At 41.2% G+C, this 20404-nt stretch overlaps 3 long non-coding RNA genes across 3 annotated transcripts in view; 2 read left to right on the plus strand and 1 right to left on the minus strand.

Moving 5' to 3' along the window:
• The first annotated feature begins 300 nt into the window (after positions 1–300).
• LOC311431800 lies at positions 301–17233 on the plus strand. The gene is made up of 7 exons (XR_014689650.1): positions 301–468; positions 6815–7044; positions 7815–7960; positions 8774–8853; positions 10661–10877; positions 13686–13786; positions 13882–17233. It is a non-coding gene; the product is annotated as an uncharacterized lncRNA (long non-coding RNA).
• LOC311431799 overlaps positions 7038–20404 on the minus strand; it is a 38395-nt gene continuing 25028 nt past the window's right edge. The window contains exon 10 of the long non-coding RNA XR_014689647.1: positions 7038–9127. This is a non-coding gene — a long non-coding RNA (uncharacterized lncRNA). The remainder of the gene's footprint in view (positions 9128–20404) is intronic.
• LOC311431801 overlaps positions 17601–20404 on the plus strand; it is a 32038-nt gene continuing 29234 nt past the window's right edge. The window contains exon 1 of the long non-coding RNA XR_014689651.1: positions 17601–18619. This is a non-coding gene — a long non-coding RNA (uncharacterized lncRNA). The remainder of the gene's footprint in view (positions 18620–20404) is intronic.

Consider the following 20404-nt stretch of genomic DNA (forward strand, 5'->3'; position numbering starts at 1 on the left):
GAATTATAAAGATACTGCTAGTTTCCAAACCAGTGAAAAACTCCTATCAAATCAATTCTCCTCACAGACTAAATATAATAAATCATCAGTTTTATATATATATAAAAAAAAAAAAAGAGGCATCAGAGAATGCTTCTTCACTAAAGAATTTGTTAGAAGCTTTTTTGATATTTTCTTCTAAGATTTCATTTTTCAGTCTCCACCCTCCTGTTTAAGAATCCGAAAACAGGCATTTTCTGCTTTACACTGAAACACAGGACTCTTAAATATCTCCTCAGCTGCTTCCTAATATTTTTTTCCACAGGAAGGGAGTTAGTTCACAGAACAGTGTGCTTTGTTATATCTGCATCAGCAAAGCAAATAAGCTCGCCTCTCTTCATCTGGAAAAGGGGCAGAGGAAGAGCACCAGGAGACAAGGCAGTAGTTAAGGATCATTGTGAAGGTTTCAGGGAACAAGACGACAGTCCGGTAAGCAGAAAAAGTCCTCTATTATTTATGTTCCTGTTGTGCTTTGTGCTTGACAAGTTGCTTGACTGTGTGTAAGCACTATCTCTGGAATAGGTCGGTTTTGGCTTCTAGATGTGGAACAATATTTCCTACAGAGACCTGAAATTCTCTTAGATTTTATTATTATTCTTGCTTGGCACTTAGCATCTCATTTTGGCACTGAAAGACTTTATCTTGGGTATGTTAACATGCACTTGAGCAGCCGACATTCCCTTTGCACAGAAGGGATGGCCCATCCCTGACACACTTGGGCTGGTGTCATACTAGAGAATTCAGTGGGGCTTTTTGCTGAAAAACTGATGCTCTTTGAGGTTTGTCTACCCATCCACTTTGATTAAATGACAGTTTGATCAAGAGGGACCTTATTGTACAAGATGGCATGCTCCTCATGATCGGTCTGAGTCTCCATGCATTTTTGGCTTTGGCAGCTCCCACCTCGGAGTTCAGAGACACAGAAGATACTCCCCAGGTTGAAAGATGTCATTTAGAGTTTCTTGGGACTCTTCCTGGACTGTTCTGCATTAGCAATAAATAGAATGCCTGTAACAGTAAAACCGATGGCACCAGATCAAAGCATCTGTAAAGCTTCTTCTGTCAGCTTCCCATGAGTGCTTTCTCCTCTACACTCACACTTCTTTTAGCGGCTTTGTTCAGGGCTGAGCTTTTGGCATAGTCATTGACACACAGCTTTGTCAAGTTGCAAATTATCAACTGAAAGTGTTGCAATACAAAATTAAAAGCTTGTTTATCACAGAGCCTCTTTGCTAGCGTATGGTGTTGAAGCAAGTTGTTCTGTGACAGGAGTGCTGGTGCTTCTTCGCCGTGCCAAGCAATGCCGTGCATCAAGCCCAGGAAGCTGCAGGAATTTACAAGAATAACTTCTTTCATAGTTAAGATCCCAGAAACTTATAAAATCCCCGCAGCACAGTGTTTAAATGAGGTACTGCAAGAGTGCCAAATAAAAGTGGGTATACTCCGCTAATGAGGGCACGTTGTGCCAGCACTTCACAAAGAATAGTGTGTTTCCACCCACATCAAACCAGCTTTACTGATAGATGTGGAAAGAGAGGGCAGAGAGGCATTGACACAGTTTATTCCTCTGTACTCACCTTTGTATGGTGTCTTGTAGAGACCAGGGATCGTATTCTGTCTAATCTTGTCCTTATTGAAAAATGGAAATGTTTCATGTGAGAATTAGATTGCCCTAGGGAGAAAACATCACAGTCAAATTCTATCCATAGAACCAAATATATCAAGATCTCAGATTACATTGCTGTTCACTTTAACAGAAGTAATATTATTGACAGGAAGATTGTGACCTTCATTAGGTTCAGGAGCTAAAAAACTGTTTGTCATGAATGATTATATTTTAGATCTACTACTTCAAGGTATTTCTATTCAGATTCATACAGTGCTGCAGTCTATGGAGACCATCCATTTTGGGGTTTCCTGCTTATGAGATAGGAAATTTTAAACCTCTAATAGTATTCTATTAATGCAGGCATTTTTTCTATTATTAGTCTTATATATATATATATATATATAAGTACTTTATCTGGTTATTTAATATATTATTCCTTATATCTCTGTGTTTGAATTACATACCCATAGAACCAACATCCATCAGAGTTGATGAGAATGCAACAGTGCATGCTGTAACGTATGAAGAACTGTCTCTCACACTCTCATTAGCAGCAATGTTCCTAGAAATAGTAAGCGCTTTTCTAAAGATACATACAACGCATCTCCATATGACTTATTCGCTTCCTGGTTTTCTTCAAAAGGAGCCTAAAGAGGCACTATGTACCTGATTTTTCTTGATACTAACATCAGTTTCTACACGAGAAAGGAGGCCATAAATGTTAAGTTGAAGGGACTTATTTTATTTACAATTGTAAAGATTCTTGGCTTGAAAAATCAGTTAAGTTCCAGTGCCTTTCATCTTCCATGCTAAGTGGAGAGACAAAGAAATCATTCATAGACACAGCACATGTGACATTGGGCAGTCTAATGGCATTAGAACAGTTCAGTGGAGCATTAATGAATTTACCGTGATGACAGCACAAGAGTGCTAGGGTCTAATCTGCTCTGTGCTAAGTGGTTTTCATAAGTAACCTTAAATAAAAATAACCAGTCAGAACTCTAACTTAAACCTTTTTTCTTTTTAACAAAACTTAATATACATTTTTTCTTTTGAAATCAGTAGTCAACTTCTTTCTTACTGTGTCCCTGATGTTTCCTCAGCCCATGTCATATCTAAGACTGCTCTCACCGAGTTCAGATGATATTTTAGTTATTCTGACCATATATTTCAAAAACATTTTTTTCCAGTAATCTACTGTTTATGCCATTAGCCTCAGTGGCTGCTTAGAACTAAGATCTCCCCCAAAAAGCCTTGCACAGGAAAAATATGTGGTATGATCTTGTCCATAATGCCATATTTTCATTCCAACTTTGTATTCACACGTCTTTTTCTTCACTATTATACCTCCTTTCTGTCATATATCTGTGCCTACTCACATATTTGGGTGAGGTGTGCATATAAGGTGTTAAAACAGATAGCAGCAAAGTTCATGAGACAAGGGCAAGATATGACTACTGGCTGTTTACACAAGATCTTATCCTACCTCACTGACATCTAAAAGGTTATTGCCATCGACTTACATGGGCATGGTGTCCATTTCCAGAATCCAAGAAAAGAACATGTTGGGCTTGAGGACAGAAATATGTGTAGAAGCTTCTCTTCACGTTCCACCAAAATGCTGATCATACATTAGTGTCCACAACACTATCTCCAAATTAGTAATTTCATTGTAGATGTTCTCTCATAAGGAGAACTGTGAACTCTGTACTTGAAGCAAAGCAAAGTACTTCCAGTATTTCTTAATTGTCTCTCTTTGAGATATCCCATGACATTTCTCTGAAAAAATAGGTGTTCATCCAGATGCTATAAATATAAATACTCTAAATCGCATACTCCCTTCCGAGAAAATCAAGTAATGAAACTATATTGGAAACAGGCAAGGCATATAATGGAGAGAAAAAGAGTCTGTGAGTTTTCTGAGGTCTGCCAAATTTCACTGCAGCTGGATTTCAGTTACTGAGATTAAGACATGCTGGAGTGGAAAAGATGACAGTCAGAAGTGGAGATACACTGCAGTCTGTGGTATTCTTATAGCATGGGTAGACACAATCAAGCTAAACTTGCTTTGGTTTACTCCAGTACTAATACCAGAGAAACCAAGCACTATGGGGTGCAGTGCAGCCTAGCTAAGTGCGTAAATACCCAGGGATCTGGGAAGATTGGAACAGCACAGCTTTGTGATCAGTACCCAAGTCAGCAAGATCAAAGGTAACTGTCAGAGCAACAAGAGTTTGCTGGTATATCAGTAAGATCTATAATTGCACTTCAAGTGTGCTGTAGCAGCCTTCTTACTCAAAGAAAATGTGGCTCTAAGGACATTGTCACCAGAGAGGAACCACAGAAGCAAAGCAGAACAGAAGTGCATCCAGAGTTTTATGTACTCCCTGGACTGCTCATCAATTGATTTCAGTGGGACTTCTCTTGTCAGCAGAGCTTGCTGGGAGGAGAAGACAAATCTGTCATTTTTCTATCAGAAATGCTTTGAGAATCAGATTTACAATGAAAAAAGATAATATAGGATTGATTGCCTTTATTAGCCTCATTTCCTCATTTCAGTAGTATTATTAGCTATAAATCACAGAAGGACAGTTTCATATGGAATTACATTCTTATTAATATCACAACATCCTCATCCCCTCACCACTCATCTGATTCATTCATCGTGTGCTGGAAATCCCAATAAAATTATCCAACTGGAGACTAATAGCATGGCTGTATCTTTCACTCTTCCATACCTTCTGTTAACTTGTTTTTATCTTACTCTTTTTTTTTTTTTTATGTTCTTTTGTTGTCAAAGTGTATTGCAGAGCACAGAATGTTTTTCTGCTCCTCGCCATGTCTCATACATTAAAAATGCATTAAGAAAGATATCAGCTACCTCATTTTGCTTTAAAATGTTGTCTTTCCCTCATAGCCAGTGAAAATAAGCCTCATGAATTCATTAATCCTAAAACAGAGTAGGTAGTGGTTCTTCATTTAATAAAAATGAAGTCCAAAATTTACTATTAAAAGTATGATGTAAATAAATAAATAAATAAATACTTTTCTCTGTATGCTTGATGTTCAAAATAATTAATTGATGATAATCATCAACACAATAATAGAAAGCTGAAGAAAAAAATGAAATGACCTTGTTTAATTCAAACCTGGGAAGAAAATTAGTTTTCCTGAACAACCAAAAACTGCTTTCAGAAGCAGTTTTATCTCAGTGGAACTGGTGCAAATACCATGCTGTTACATATTCCTTCTGTTCAGTACCTAAAAAGGCTGGGGGAGATAATTTTTTTCACACATATTCCCAGCCCTGCTCTATTCCCTTTGAGCTTTGCAGGATCAGCACAAAAGGTCTAGAAAGTAGGCTGGAGAAATCAGCTGCAGGTTCTCCTTGAAAGAAGGGCTCCTGAGCTGCCTCAGTGCCAGCAGAGCCAGCTGTCCAGCACCAGCAGCCCTCTCCTCCTCACCAGTGATCTGGATGGACCAAGGTCATCATCCTCCCTGTGCTCCTTGCCTGGGGACAGCCCAGCCCCTAAGGACTGTGGCTAGTGAGGAGAGGCAAAGCATACACCATCTGCCCCAGCATCAGGTGAGAAAAGGTCCCTGCTGTCTTTCTGTTTGGATGTCAGGATTCTGTGTGCACTTACAACCAGAAGGCTTATATGGGAATTCTTTCTCATAGAACCTATTAACAGCAGAGAAGTATGATTATGTCTGTTCCTATTATATGGACCTTTATTCAGACACAGAACATTTTAGAAATTAAATCAGCAAATATTTCACAGAATGGTTGAGACTGGAAAGGACCTCTGGAAGCCAGCTGTTCCAACCTTCTCCTCATGCAGGGTTCACCCAGAGAAGGCTGTCCAGGACCATGCCCAGGTAACTTCTGAAGATCTCCAAGGAGAACACTCCACAGCCTCTCTGGGTAACCTCTGCTAGTGCTCTGTCCCCCACACAGCGCAGAAGTGCTGCCTGATGTTCAGAGGGAGCATCCTGTGTGCCAGTTTGTGCCCATGGCCTCTTGTCCTGGCACTGGGCACTGCTGAACAGAGCCTGGCTCCATCCTCTTTGCACTTCCCTTCAGGTGTTTATTGGGGAGTTCCCCAACAAGGCCCCTCTTCTCCAGACACAGTAGTCCCAGCTCTCTCAGTCTCTCCTCACAGGAGAGGTGCTCCAGTCCCTTCATTGACTTGGTGGCCCTTTGCTGAACTCTCTCCAGTATGTCCATGTTTCTCTTGTACTGGGAAGCTGTGAAGTGGACACTGCACTCCAGGTACGGCCTCCTCAGCACCAAGGGGAAGAGATCACCATTCTTGCTCTGCATTCTGCCTATTGCAGCCCAGGAAGCTGATGGCCTTCTCTGTTTCATGGCTGTGTTTCTGGCTCATGTTCAACTTTCTGGCCATTAGGACCCCCAGGTCCTTTTTGTTAAAGCTGCTTTCCAGCTGGTTGACCCCACAGCCTATAGTGGTGCCTGGAGGTGTCCTTTTTCAGGGTCAGGACTTTGTACTTCCCCTCACTGAACCTCATGAGGTTCCTGTCAGCCCATTTCTCCAGCCTGTCACAGTCACTCTGGATTACAGCACAAACTTTTGGTGTAGTAGTCACTTCTCCCCATTTTGTATTACCTGCAAACCTGCTGAGGGTGCACTCTGTCCCACTGTCCAGGTAACTAATGAATATTATGAATACTGTGTCATCCCCAGTATCCACCCTGGTGCACACCTGCAATGAGTGGCCTCCAGATGGACTTTGTGTTGCTGATAAGAATCCTTTCAGTCCAGCAATTCAGCTAGTTTTTGGCTCAGGTCACTGTCCTCTTACCTAGTCTATACTTAACGAATTTGCCTGTGAGGGTGTTAAGGCAGACGATGTCAAAAACCTTGGTAACCACCATACAAACAACATCCACTGCTTTCTCCTCATGCACCAGGCTAGTTCTTTTGTCATAGAAGGCTACCAACTCAGGAAATGATCAGAATGATTTTCCCAACTTCCATGACCTTTCAAGGATTATTGAGAGTGGCTTCATGGTAACATCAGCCAGCTCACTCAGTACTCGCGGTTGAATCGCATCAGGTTATAGCCTGGTGTGTCTAAGTTTTTTAAGTCTTCCCTAACCTGATCCCCATCAGGATCAACAATGCTAATTCTTCCTCATTTCAGGTGTTCCTGTGGGCCTTAGAGGCCTGGGATTCCTGAAGTTTGGTCATACCAGCAAATACCAAAGAGAAATGGGCATTGAGTACATTGGCTTTGCTCTTGTTCTCTGCCACAAGGCCCCTTGCCCCATTCATCTGCAGGCTAACATTTTCACTAGCCTCCCTTCTGAAGCTGCCGTACCTGTAGAAACTTCTCTTGTTGCCCTTCACAGACATCTCCAGATTCAAATCCAGGTGGGCTTTGACTTTCCTAGTCTGATCACTGCACGACTGGGCAGTGTCTCTAATTCCTCCCATACCATGTGACTGTACCTCCACTTCCTCAATATTTCTTTTTTACCTTTGAGTTTTGTCAGTAGCGTGCATGTCATCCATGCAGGCCTCCTGTAGTCCTACATACAAGGACGGTACACTCGAATTTGAAGGAGGTAATCCTTGAAAATCAGCCAGCTCTCCTGGACTCCTCCTCTCTACGATATGGTCTCCAATGAGATTGTTCTGAGCAGGTCCCTGAATAGGCCAGCAGTTGCTCTCCTAATGTCCAGGGCTGTTAATCTGCTATGCGCCTTCTCTCAGCATCCTGAGCTCCACCAGTCACAGTGACCAGGGCTGCCCCTGACATTCACATCCAGTGAATCCAGTTATTTATTTGTAGAAATATGGTCCTGCACAGTCTCCACACTTCATCTCCTCATCAATCACTCATGTCAGGAAACTGTCATCATTGCCCTGCAGAAACCAGCATTGCTTTTCCCTGCTGTGTTGCCCCCTCCAGGAGATATCAGCATTGCTAAAGGCTCCCAAGAGGACCAGGGCCAGTGAAGAAGGGATTTCTTCGGTTTGTCTGGAAAAGGCCTGATGATCTGATGCTTCTTTCTTATCAGGAAGTCTGGAGCAGACACCCACTCAATGTTACCCATGGTCTGCCAGCCAGTCCAGTCCCACCAGCTCTCAGCTGGCTCATGGCAGAGCTCCTTGCATTCCTGCTTCTTTCTCAAATACAGGGCAACTGCCTTTCCTCATCCTCCTATCCTGTCCTCCCCAAAGAGCCTGTACCCAGCCACTGAAGCACCCCAGTCATGGGAGAGTGATTTGCCCATTACTTGGAGACTACTAAAAATCCAGGCTCCATCTACTGAAGAATTCAAAGGTGAGTGTTTTCCTTTTTTTTTTTTTTTTTTTTTTTTTTTTTTTCATTTCTCTCTCAAACTGAACAGGCAACAAACACAAAATCCATTTCTTACCACAGCAAAGTTCATGTGTCACAAGTTCATGTGTCACGGTCAGATATGTCCTATGCTGCTGTTAGTTTTGCAACAAAGAAATGTTTCTATCAGATGGTTCTTATCAACGAAATTAAACAGAAATGATAAATGGCTTGCTAATATTTTTCTGTGAGCCAGTTTTAAAATGGGTCACATTGTTCTTCTCTTTACCAGCAACCTAGAATAGAAGTTATTATATCAACAGTGGTTTTCACATAATAGAACATTATCTGAAATTGAGTCTAGGTAATGTTTTTCCTTGAAAATTAAGGCTATAGTAGTATAGTTATTGAAAATTATCATAGTTTACTTTTTATTTTTCTATTTAAAAGCAATATTCTTGATAGTAAGAATTGCAGTTAGAGTTCTTTCTAAAGAAAATGATCCCTTGGTACAGACAATAAGGAAAATGAATGCTGATGTTGACAGCATAGCATTATAGAGGCTTCTTTTCCCTTCATGGGCCAAATTGTCTGCTAGCATATTTGATGTAATTCCAGAGCCTTCAGTAGGACTGCACCAATTTACATTATGGAGAACACAGGACTTATTTTTTAAATTAAAATTGGACAAAGTTGTAAAAATAATGATGGAATTTTAGTAAAGCCTGGCCAGCATTTTCTTCCACAAATCTTATATTTGTGAGTCTATTTCTGAAAATCAAACTGAGATTGATTTCTCCCTGGAGTCTCCTGCAGATGTGCAGCTGCAGCTCTTCAACAGCAAGGAAAATCTGATCTACCCATGGCCACCAGAAGAGCCAGGCAGCCCACCCAAGGTATGCGGGGCCATCCAGGAGCCACTGGTACCTCAGAGGGAACTTAATGCTCAGGAAAATTGGAAATTCAGTTGTGTACAGGGTGAAAGTTGTTTGGCCCAGCTTGGATTCATGCATCATCCCGGTGCTGGTGAAGACTGCTCAGGCAATGCTGCAGGCAGCTGCAGAGGATTCCTCTGAGAACAGATTTCCTCAGTCTCGTGTAACCAGGCTCTGCTCCCATTCTGCTCTCTGCTCAGGATGAAAAAGCATCTCAGGGCTCCACTTCGGTGGCCTGCATTAACAGAGGGCTAGGATGGTCAAAATCATTTGCAATACTTAAAAACACAGTAAGAGAAAATAAAGAGGTCTTCCCACCACCTGCTGAACAGAAACTAAGTGCAGGAGAGAACAGACTTGAGTGACTTGAGTACAAGGTCCAATATACGCCTTGCGCAGTGCATTGAACTCTTTGGGGATTTCTTCAGAGAGGTGAACTTGCACAGAGATCAATGAAAGCCTGCACATTCAATCTGTTTCCTATTTTATAAAAAAAAAAAAAAAAAAAAAAAAACTGAGTCTCTCCAGTGTGCAAGTCAGAACTGTCTGAAAGTCACAGGGAGATGAAGTGCTAAAAGGCTAAGAATCTCATGCTTCTTTTTCTTTTTATATACTCTTTATTCCCACAGATCCTATGGGAAACATAGGACTTTAGCACAGGGACAGCAGGAAAGATTCAGGGCTGTTAAATTAGTAGCTTGTTTAAATCCCAAGGTAAACTAGTTGTGCTAAATTAATCTGTGAAGCCTCACGTGAAATCTAGAGCCCCTGAGCAGTGCAGATATTTTGAGATGATCTAATTGTGGTTGGAGAAAAGAGAGAGCATGGGCACAAGCAATGCTGTGCTCTGTGCTACAGTGGGCTCAGCACACAGCTCAGTGCAAAAATTTTGACATGGGAAACATGACCAGAGCACTGAGGAGCAAAGATATCCAGGCATTTCTAGAAATTATTTTCTGGACTATCCATAGATTAGAAATGCTTGCTAGGAAACCGAGGAAGATGTGCACAATAAACATGGAAGCTCCCAGAAGTAGTGGAGGGATGGGAAAGAACTGGGAAGGCTGCAATTAATAGCTCATGTCACACAGCAGCTGTGCCTCATGGAATTTTTTTTATTTTTAAAAAGGGAATCCGAAGAACCCCAGCTATTTTTTTTTTTATTTATTTTTATTTTTAATGAAGCTCAGGCAGGGTCAGTTCACCATTGTGATTCTCACCAGAATAACACAGAGGGTGCAGGTACTGCTATTTGGCACAGCATTGGGAAGCAGGGGAGCTGCCCTTGCCAATCACAGGATAAAGTTGGGCCTCAATGAGCAGGAGCATCACTGGGGTAACTGCTTCAGACAATGCTGCCTTGTGAGTCCAAAGCTCGAGCAAGATGTGGGGTGGAAGCACTGTGTCCTCATGCCTCACCAGCCTTATGCCAGCACTATGAGTGAATATAATGTGAATTCCGATGGTGTGGTCAATTTAATGACTATAGACAAGCAAGAAAGGAATAGAGGAGACTTCTAATGTGCTGCTGGCAAATGTGGAAATTGCAGTATGTTAGTATATCCATCCTCATCGGGTGGATGGCATTGATGTACTGGGATGGACTATCTTACGCAATTTCTAAGATTATACTTCTGTTTTTGTCTCTCTATATGAAAGAAGGAAAACATTTTTAAACACCATGCTAATGACAGCAAATAAAATGAATACTCATTTTGCAATTTGTGACTCCTTCAAGATGTAATCAATCATTGTCCCACTGCCACAGGTCAACCTCTGCCATAGAAAACTCCAGATAATCTTCAGCTGCGTTTCCTCAATAATTAACAGGATGGACAAGGATAAGATAACAATACGCAATCTATTATTTTCCCAAAGCAGCTGACAGAAGGAAATGGATACCAAATGAATTAACTCATTAGAACAGGACAGCACATTTGGAAATTCAAAACAGACTGCCTGGAATGATTTAAGTCTAGCATGAGGTTAGTGCCCACCCCTTGCTGAGGCATGTTAGTGTTGTGATCTAGCATTTCAGAAAGGTTGGTGGGTGTATATCCTGGGGTTGTGTGTTAGGAGGTGCCTGGACTTAATTAATTGCATGGCTAAAATACCACCTGTAGTGGCCACAGTTTGCATATTAATTACAAGGGCTACGTTCACACATGTGGACACACTCACAAACACCACACACTGATGTACCTAACACTTCATAATACCAACAAAAGTAGCTATTACCTCCTGGTTGAGAGGAATTAGTAACAGTGGAAGGCATGTCATACGCTGCAAATGCATTCTGTCTTCAAAAAGCTGCATCTGTATCCAATGTAAAAACTTGGCAGTCATCTGTAGGGAGCAAGGTTTCTCTCATGCCTGACTTATAACCAACAGAGAATTTCACAGAAATTGGGTTTCACCATTTTGTCAGCCATGAGCTTTCAGCAAAGCCTATTTCCTTCTGATAAACTTCCACCTGTCTCTCCTTCAAAGTTACAGGAGTGTATTTTTTTGGAAAATTGTGGATCTTTATACAGCACACCAGATTCCATTACAGCACTGCTGAAGTAATATAGACATTTCTAGCTGTCATTAAAAGGGTATACTTAAGAGTTTTAGCTCCTTTTTATCCTTCATGGGGTAATAAGCCATAATTGAGGGACTCGGGGACTGAATTAGAGAACCACTCACCACCACCATGTGTAGCACAACACATACTATTTAAAGAGACAAGTGGCAGCCAACACAGTTGGGGTATTTCTTCACATATACACAGCAAGGGCATAATAGCAATTTTCATTAAAAAATAGTCTTAGTAACTCAAGTCCTTCTTAAGTCACTGTATTTGTCAATGGTTCTAACTTGATTAATGTGATCAAATAATGGGGACAAGGGTCCTGCTGACTGGTACCTGAGGAACCCCCCCACACACGCCTACAACCAGCAGCTCTAAAAAGCTCGTTGGCATTCCCTCTGCTGCAGGAATCACTTGGCACAGGGGTCATCCCCAGACATAAGCAATTCAAACAGCACAAGTTAACACGTGCCTGTCTGAGAAGGAAAATAAGGAAGGAGGAAGGCTTAATTCATCCTCTGCACTGCCAATAATTTTTAGGGCATAGCAGGGATTGGGAAGCGTGCACACAGTGAGAAAGGGCAGTCTTCATTAGCCCCACTGCTGATCGCTGTGTGTTCTCAGATGTCTGAGGTGGAAAGGTTGCAGCCACAGATTTCAGAGCATCTCCACCATGGGTCAGTCTACAACCACCCTCAATTATCCAGGGTTAGGAGGAGAAGAGGTTCAATGCTTTTCTGTGAAGTCTGTGTTTTTCCTGCTAACATTACAAAAAGACTCCAGTTTAAATCAAATTGCAAAAAGTAAGAACAGAATTACTTTAATTCAAGGGATGATATCATATGGTAACAGCCCTTCTTTTCCTTGAATATTTGGGCTTATCATGATCACAGAATCACAGAATTTTCTAGGTTGGAAGAGACCTCAAGGTCATCGAGTCCAACCTCCAACCTAACGCTAACAGCCCTCCACTAAACCATATCCCTAAGCTCTACATCTAGCGTCTTTTGAAGACTTCCAGGGATGGTGACTCCACCACTTCCCTGGGCAGCCTGTTCCAATGCCTCACAACCCTTTCAGTGAAGAAGTTCTTCCTAACATCTAACCTAAAACTCCCCTGGCTCAACTTAAGCCCATTCCCCCTCGTCCTGTCACCAGGCACATGGGAGAACAGGCCAACCCCCACCTCGCTACAGCCTCCCTTGAGGTACCTAAAAAGAGCGATAAGGTCACCAATGAGCCTCCTCTTCTCCAGGCTGAACAAGCCCAGCTCCCTCAGCCGCTCCTCGTAGGACTTGTTCTCCAGGCCCCTCACCAGCTTTGTCGCCCTTCTCTGCACCCGCTCAAGCACCTCGATGTCCTTCTTGTAGCGAGGGGCCCAAAACTGAACACAGTACTCGAGGTGCGGCCTCACCAGAGCTGAGTACAGGGGGACGATCACCTCCCTAGCCCTGCTGGTCACGCTGTTCCTGATACAAGCCAGGATGCCGTTGGCCTTCTTGGCCACCTGAGCACACTGCTGGCTCATATTCAGCCGACTATCCACCATCACTCCCAGGTCCTTCTCTGCCTGGCAGCTTTCCAACCATTCCTCTCCCAGCCTGTAGCTCTGCTTGGGGTTATTGCGCCCCAGGTGCAGGACCCGGCACTTGGCCTTGTTAAATGATATGCCAGTTGATCTTAAGAAGTGTTGAAAATCCCTCTTTTAAACAGTATTGGTCACTCTCCTTTAATGGGATTCCCCACATCCACACACATGCACACACACACACACACACACACCTAACTTTTTTGTTATGCACCAAAAGGCTGTAATGGAGCCCCAAGTCACAGCATTGCTGAAATCAAATACATTGGCATTTTGTGGAAGCTATCTTGCAAATTCTGGCAGAACAGATGTGCAATCCCAATTCAAGGCAAGCTCCTTGCAACCTGCCAGCTCTGCATACAAATTGAGAGTCTGAATCATACACAGTCCTCCTCCTTTATTTTGTTCTGGCCTAAAACAGCTCTCTGAGATCAACCTCATCCATGCAAACGTCCCAAAGAGAAATGCTAGATTTAGCTGACAGATGCATAAAGTCTCCTGTTGTCACAGAATTCCCCAGTGTCTGCTCAGCACCAGATGTCAAAGAATGCAAATCTACAGCTGGCTCTGGTGTTCATTTGTACTCCAAATTCCCTCCTTCACAGCTGTTGTTTTCTACTTCCATGTACACAGAGCCAAATTTTCAGAAGTAGGAGACAGACCATGGATCTGTATATTGATGTGAATATACGTGTTTGTTTACTTGCCTGGAAAATGCCTGTTTGAGCTGAACAGTAAGTGTATTGGTGAGGGTATATTTGAGCATGCTCAGCTGCCAGTGTTGGAAGTGACCCTTGCTCATCCTTCAAACGTAATCTCTTTTCAACAGGTGCTCTGGAACCAGTGTTGTCTCTCTGACTCTCTCTTTGCAGTTAAACAACAGGATTCCCAGCCTGGCTTGGCCCTCCCAGGCACCGTGGAAATAATAATCATAACCTCAGCCAGACAAAACAAAAGACGTGTAATCGTGAGGAAGCGGAGAGCAGTGTTTCTTCACTTATCTGTGGGAGCCTTTGCTGGCCACCCTACAAGCCCCTCAGGAAATGACTTGGCAATGTAATTATGGTTTTAAACTTTTGTTCTCCCTTGTGTAGATATTACCAGCCTGCACAGCTTTTTAAATATAGTCTGTGAGTGCCACTAAAATAATATGTCTGCAAGATATGAACTTTTTCTTATTTTGTATTTACACGGGGGAAAAAATCTGAAACAGCTGGTAAGGATGATTACAACAGGACACATTTGTTTTCCTGGGCTTCCTTTAAATGAGTTCAGGTTTGCAATGTTCACTTCTAGTGGCCTCAATTATAGTTTAGATTTCGTTAAATGAAGATAGCATACATATGGAGACATTTCCTTCCTCTCACCTATGTAACAATCTTCAAATCAGAGTTCTCAGTTGTATAGACAGTAATCATAATCTTACCAAATATTTGTTTAAATTAACCTCTGATTTTCAGCCAAATCACTAATTTATATTGTTAAAAGTTCATTTGACCTAATGTTGAGACACCTGACTGTGAGTTTAAAAGGGGTGAGTCCTCACAGGATGGCTGAGGCTGAAGAGGACCTCTGGAGCCATTTGCTCCAACCCCCTACCCAAGCAAGGCCACCTCCAGGTGGCTTTTTGAAGATCTCCAAGGAGGAGACTCCACAACCTCTCTGGGCAACCTGTGCCAGTGCTCCATCACCCACACAGCACAGAAGTGCTTCCTGATGTTCAGAGGGAGCCTCATGTGTGCCAATTTGTGCCCATGGCCTCTTGTCCTGGCACTGGGCACTACTGAACAGAGCCTGGCTCCGTCCTCTTTGCACCTTCTCATCTTAAATGAGGGGAGGGGAAGTACTCAAAACACAGGTTTGAATTTGAATATAAAGTCCAGATTGGACAACCACATAAAGATACATGATTTCTAAGGATTTCTATAGCTTGCACTGTACCGATGCAGCATGACCTGTATCAGATTCAGAATGTTTATCTTTTCCCAAACTCTTTCTGTTGCCTTCAGCTAGATGGGGATACTTTTGTTTTGGCTTTATGCCCCTTAATATTTCAATGCCTGCACCAAATGCTGCTCACCAATTCACTAATTCATCTATTCACAACAGCACTGTCTCCCCAGCTTCACTGAGTCCTCAGATGGTAAACCCACGCTGCAAACAGCAGTATTGTACATATGTCTCATCCAATACCTGTAACCAATACACACCAGCCTCATGAGGATTACCACACATTTTTTCAAGTCTGGGCTGGGCTTGCATGCAGCTCCCCCATCTCCGTCTAAAACTGCTACCCAACACTTCCAGTGCAGGCCTTAGGGCAAGCAGAGCACAGCTGAGTATCTGAATTTGATATATTAATACATTTTTAAATCTTTCAATTGCCAATAAGATTGAATCAGATAAATTAATCTGATATAAAATACTGAAAAGATGACTCCTTGTAACGTTGGATAAGCCAACACCAGAATCCTATTTTGTCATATTTTAACATAACTTTAATGCCAGCTATCAAATACAGAAGTTAAGCAGAACAGAGGTGTAATGAGAAGCCCCAGCTATTTCTGCATGTGGCCATGAGACAGAGCAATGGCTATGAAAATGTTAAGTATTAAATGCACTTTGGGGCTGGCTGGCAGTGTTTATTTACTAATACCATTATACATATTACAGGTAGCCATTGTATCCAGTTCTCAACACAGACAATTGTATCAACTTCGGAAAGCAGTGATTTAAGATGAAAGAACAAGAGATATGTGCTGGTTTTACAATATGCAATAGCAAAGATATCCACCTATCAGATAAGAAGAAAGGAGGGAGAAGAGTTTAAAATACTTTGTTTGAAGTGATATGACCTGGAACAAATAGCCTTGGTGACATTTTAAGATCAAATAGCCCCAGCATCAAGTACCTGTATTTCATATCGTCAAGGGAAGCTGTGACAAGTTCAGCCTGATCTGCCCAAGCAAATGAGCTAGTGCCTGCAATAACAAAGGCTTGCATTTCATTCTGAGCTCCTGAAGTTAATCCTGTTTTGTTGTTGGTTCGTTGTTGTTGTTTTCTACAAGTATCACCAGATTATGTACTTATGTATTTGAGTTCAAGTTACTTCCTTATGATAATATCCTAATGAAGTGTTTTATACAGTAATTAGAAATGCTTCTACCTCTTTACATTTTCAGGTTGGTGACTCTTTTCCTGAAAGAATGGAAGGGAATTACTACTAAGGCAAAATTAAATATTTCTGAAATTGATGATGAAATACAAGTTCAGGGGGTTAAAAAGCTCTCAAGAGATGACATTTAAAAATGAGATTTTTTTTAAAGGAATATTGAAAATGTTGAGCAAATATTGAAGAAAGCAAGTGTGAGAAAGGTAGGGAAGCCAGGGAGATTTTCAAATTGTTTGTGCCATCAAAATTATGTTGAATCTGAGTCTGCAGGATGTTGAGACACAAGGTGTGAGAAATCAGCAGGAAAACAAAGTGTTAAGTTGGCCCAGAGTAAAGCACAAGAGGTGCATGAAGAGGGAATTTATAAACTACTTGCGGTTATGTTTGGAAATTTGGGGGGAACAAGTATAGGCAGCTATTGCATCAAAACAAACTGGAGGGAAAAGCAATATAAGGATCACTGGAAAGCAGGATTAGAAGTTTCTCCCACTGCAAAGCCTTTATTGTGTAGGAAACAAATAAAGGACGTTTGTGCAGAAAGAGCAGTCTATCAACACCTGCCCTTTACCAAACTCCACTTCTGTTAAAAAGGGAAGCTATATTTTCTAACAGTATCACTCTCAGAGAGTAAATACATAGCTGGAGATTGCTGCCTCTGCTGACCATGGAAAGCCCTGCTGCAAATGGGGGACCCAAGCCCCATGGTGATGCTTTGGAGTCAGGCCACTACCGTCACTGCTCATTCAATACACACTGTGCACAATTGGGTTCCTTTGGGTTAATTATACTGTATGTCTGCTTTATGTTCATTATCGTAGAGATTTATCTCAGAAGCAATGCCTTCTGCTTGGAAAAATAAATGTTTCTACTTTGCTTCATTGCCTAATAGCTGGAGGAGTCCATTATCCTGGGAAAACATTTTTTCCACTTAGACCGACTCTTAAATACTTTATGAACGTTTTCCTTTCTAGCTTTCACAGTAAATAAAACAAATACATGACAGACACAAGATGTTAAATAGTCACCAATATGTATAATTTAGCATATACAATGAATTCTCACATATTTTCATTTTCTGTATGTTGCACTGTACTATATTGTTTCCTTTGGTTATTTTCATTTACTTTACCCTGTCAGTGCTTAGTCTGACTACCATTCACTCTGTATATTACATGGACTTCACAGTGGCCTTTGGGAGGCACAGCTTTTAAGTGATGCAGCTCCTGGATTCAGATCCTAGAGTGTGAAAAAGCATTCGGTTATTACTTCTTTTCTGTGAGGATTGCTGCTGTTGACATTTCAACTCAGTACCTCTGCTGCAAATGGTAGAAGATGGTAGAAGACTTTTAATTATTAAATGTCATACATTTTATAGCTCTGCACATAGAGCCATAACAGCTCACGCAGTCCAGCTACATTGGTCGAAAGCAAAGAGAAAGGGAGGACTCAAAGCCATCTTAGCAACACGCTGATTGAACCTGTCACTGAAAACTCACTCCTAGGTTCTGTTTCATTTTGCCTCCTCTCTGTTTCAGGAGCACTGATGGAGGAATGATGGCAGTAAAATCATCTGCTTTCATTTGCATGCATTGGCTGTGTAGAAACACTCAGGTGTGTACAGGGAGATTAAGCCAAGACCTTTGCATGTAAGATCTAACACAGGACCAGGTTCTGCACTCTGCCCTGAACCACTTCAAAACGCGTTATTAATAACAGGCGTACACAAAGCACAGTGTGTGTGCGTGGCACCACACAAGTAAAGGGATGGTCATTGCAATAAGCATAAATGCTATGTGTTCCATTAAATAATGCCAACATTTTGTAACATTGTAGGAAATATATGTCTAGGCTTATCATGGTCTGTTAAATCTGGTTGCAAAATCTGGCTTGGTTTTATTGAGTCTCAAATTGGAGACACTTTGAAGAGACATAATTCTCACTTTCTCAAATGGAAAAAAAAGGTAGGTCCCTTCCGTATATTATATCTTCTCTACCAGGGACATAAAAATAATTAATTTCTCTGGAAAAGCTCAGTTCTATCTGTAAAATCTCTCTTTTTGTTTTACTGGTCTGAAACACATATTGATATTGAATATAATGTTTCAGGTAATCCTCCAGCCTTTTTGAAACAGTTAAATCTACCATGTGCAGAATATAAATGACATCAATTTTCAGAGGTCAGGATATGAAATATTATGTTATTACAACATGCTAACTGTACTGACCATCACCATCTGTACACCACAGGCTGGGCATCACAGCATTAGCACTTCTTCTCTGGAAAAAGAAAGACAGAGAGAGAAAGAGAGAGAGAGACAGTATTTCAGCAAGCTACTCTCTGACTCTCACAAGCTTTAGCAATTTGGTCTCTTTCCAAGGCCCTGCTACAAAAAAGGTGAGATTTAAGGCTGGCATCAGAGCTGGGCAAATAAGCTTTTGTGTAAAGTAAATGAACTCTGGGGGGACTGGAAGTGGGGAACCTGGGATAACATGAGCACATAAATTCACCCAGAAACAGGGAGTGGGGCAAATAAAAAGGTCACAACATTTAAGTTTCACATTTTCCTTTTTAATTAAATTCCTTAGTTTGAAAGCACTGGCCATTTTCTTATGATATCTTTTAAATAAAACATTCAATATAATGTTTTTAAACACCACACTTAACTACCGATTTTTAATTTCAGTAAATTAATCAAGAAGTTTTAGCCCGTAATCTTAAAAAAGCTTCAAATTATGTATTTTTTCCCAATTGTTTAGTTTCTCCTCTAAATAAAAATGCTTGTTCTTCAGATGACTTTCTCATGGTGAAGCATAGGGCATGCAATCTGCTGAGCTGTAGCTTGCATTGCAATTGGATTTACTTTTTAGAGCATTTTCTGAAATATGCTTTAAAGATCATTCATTTGACCTAAATTTTACCTAAATCCCTGGGACTGTTGTCTCCTATTGGCCAGCCCAAGGCCTTCAGAGACATCTTGTTAATAGAGAGCACTGCTGCTCACAAATTTACCTGGAGGTTAATCTGTTTGAAGGTGGTCCTAGATTTACTGCAATTCCTTACACTGACCTTTCCAAAATATATATAGTACCTAATACAATCCTTGATGTATGGGTGGGTGGGTTTTTTTTGGCTGTTCGTTTATGTTTTCACTAAGCAAAGAGGAATATTTACAGGAGTATTTTCTGACTTATTGATGGTGGTTTATTGAACCACCATACTGTACATCATAAGCACACATTTCTTAAGTCACACTGAGAGACTTGACAGTGATGCTATTATAAAGAGGAATAGAACATATCCAAAGTCAATATTCAGCAAATATGACAGAATACTTTTTTATGTATTTATTTATTTACTTATTTTTGCAAGCTTGGATAGACAACTAACTCTGTTTATAATGCTAGAACTTAAGGTGTTTAGGGACATGGTTTAGTGGGTGATATTGGTAGTAGGCTGATGGTTGGACCAGATGATCTTGGAGGTCTTTTCCAACCTTAATGATTCTGTGATTCTAGCAAAGAGTGACAACTTGCTTTATGACCTACCACATTTGCATGCCAGCTAAGTGACTGTAAAGTGCAGCCCCTGTGTGCCAGTTGCACCACTTATCTACCACATCATCCAGAGATAACATACCTGCATTACCACAAGTTTTAGCTGCTGTAGCTTCTGTGGCTAATGTATATCAAAGGTTCACACAATATAACAGGCAAACTCTACCTTGCTAAGGCAGAGAAAAATCAATGGTTTCTGTGTCATGGTGGAAAGATTTGGTAAGAGACATTCTTTTTGCAGTTGAGCTACTACATGGAAAACATTGCCCCACTAATTCAGAGGGAGGCAGTGGAATTTGCCATAAAGTCAATGAAAAATCAGTCAAAGAAATAACCTCAAAGTGTTATAATTTCCTTCCAGGTATTTCTTTCAGTGTATATCATTTGTTCTTATTTATAGGAATTAATATGAGCCCTGTCTATCAATTTAGACATCCAAAACTGCTTTTATTATTCCTTTCATCCCATACCCAGTAATCCTGACACAAGGACCAACCCATACTTCATTCTTGCTTTCCATCACTTTCCATCATGGTCCTCTCGGCCTGAACTGCTCCATCTTTGCTACATGCCCTCAGAACCCAGATGACAAACAGTGCTGTTACAAACAGAAGAAAACTATCTT

Source organism: Aythya ferina (genome assembly GCF_964211825.1).
Source record: "Aythya ferina genome assembly, chromosome: 2".
Classification (NCBI taxonomy): Eukaryota; Metazoa; Chordata; class Aves; order Anseriformes; family Anatidae; genus Aythya; species Aythya ferina.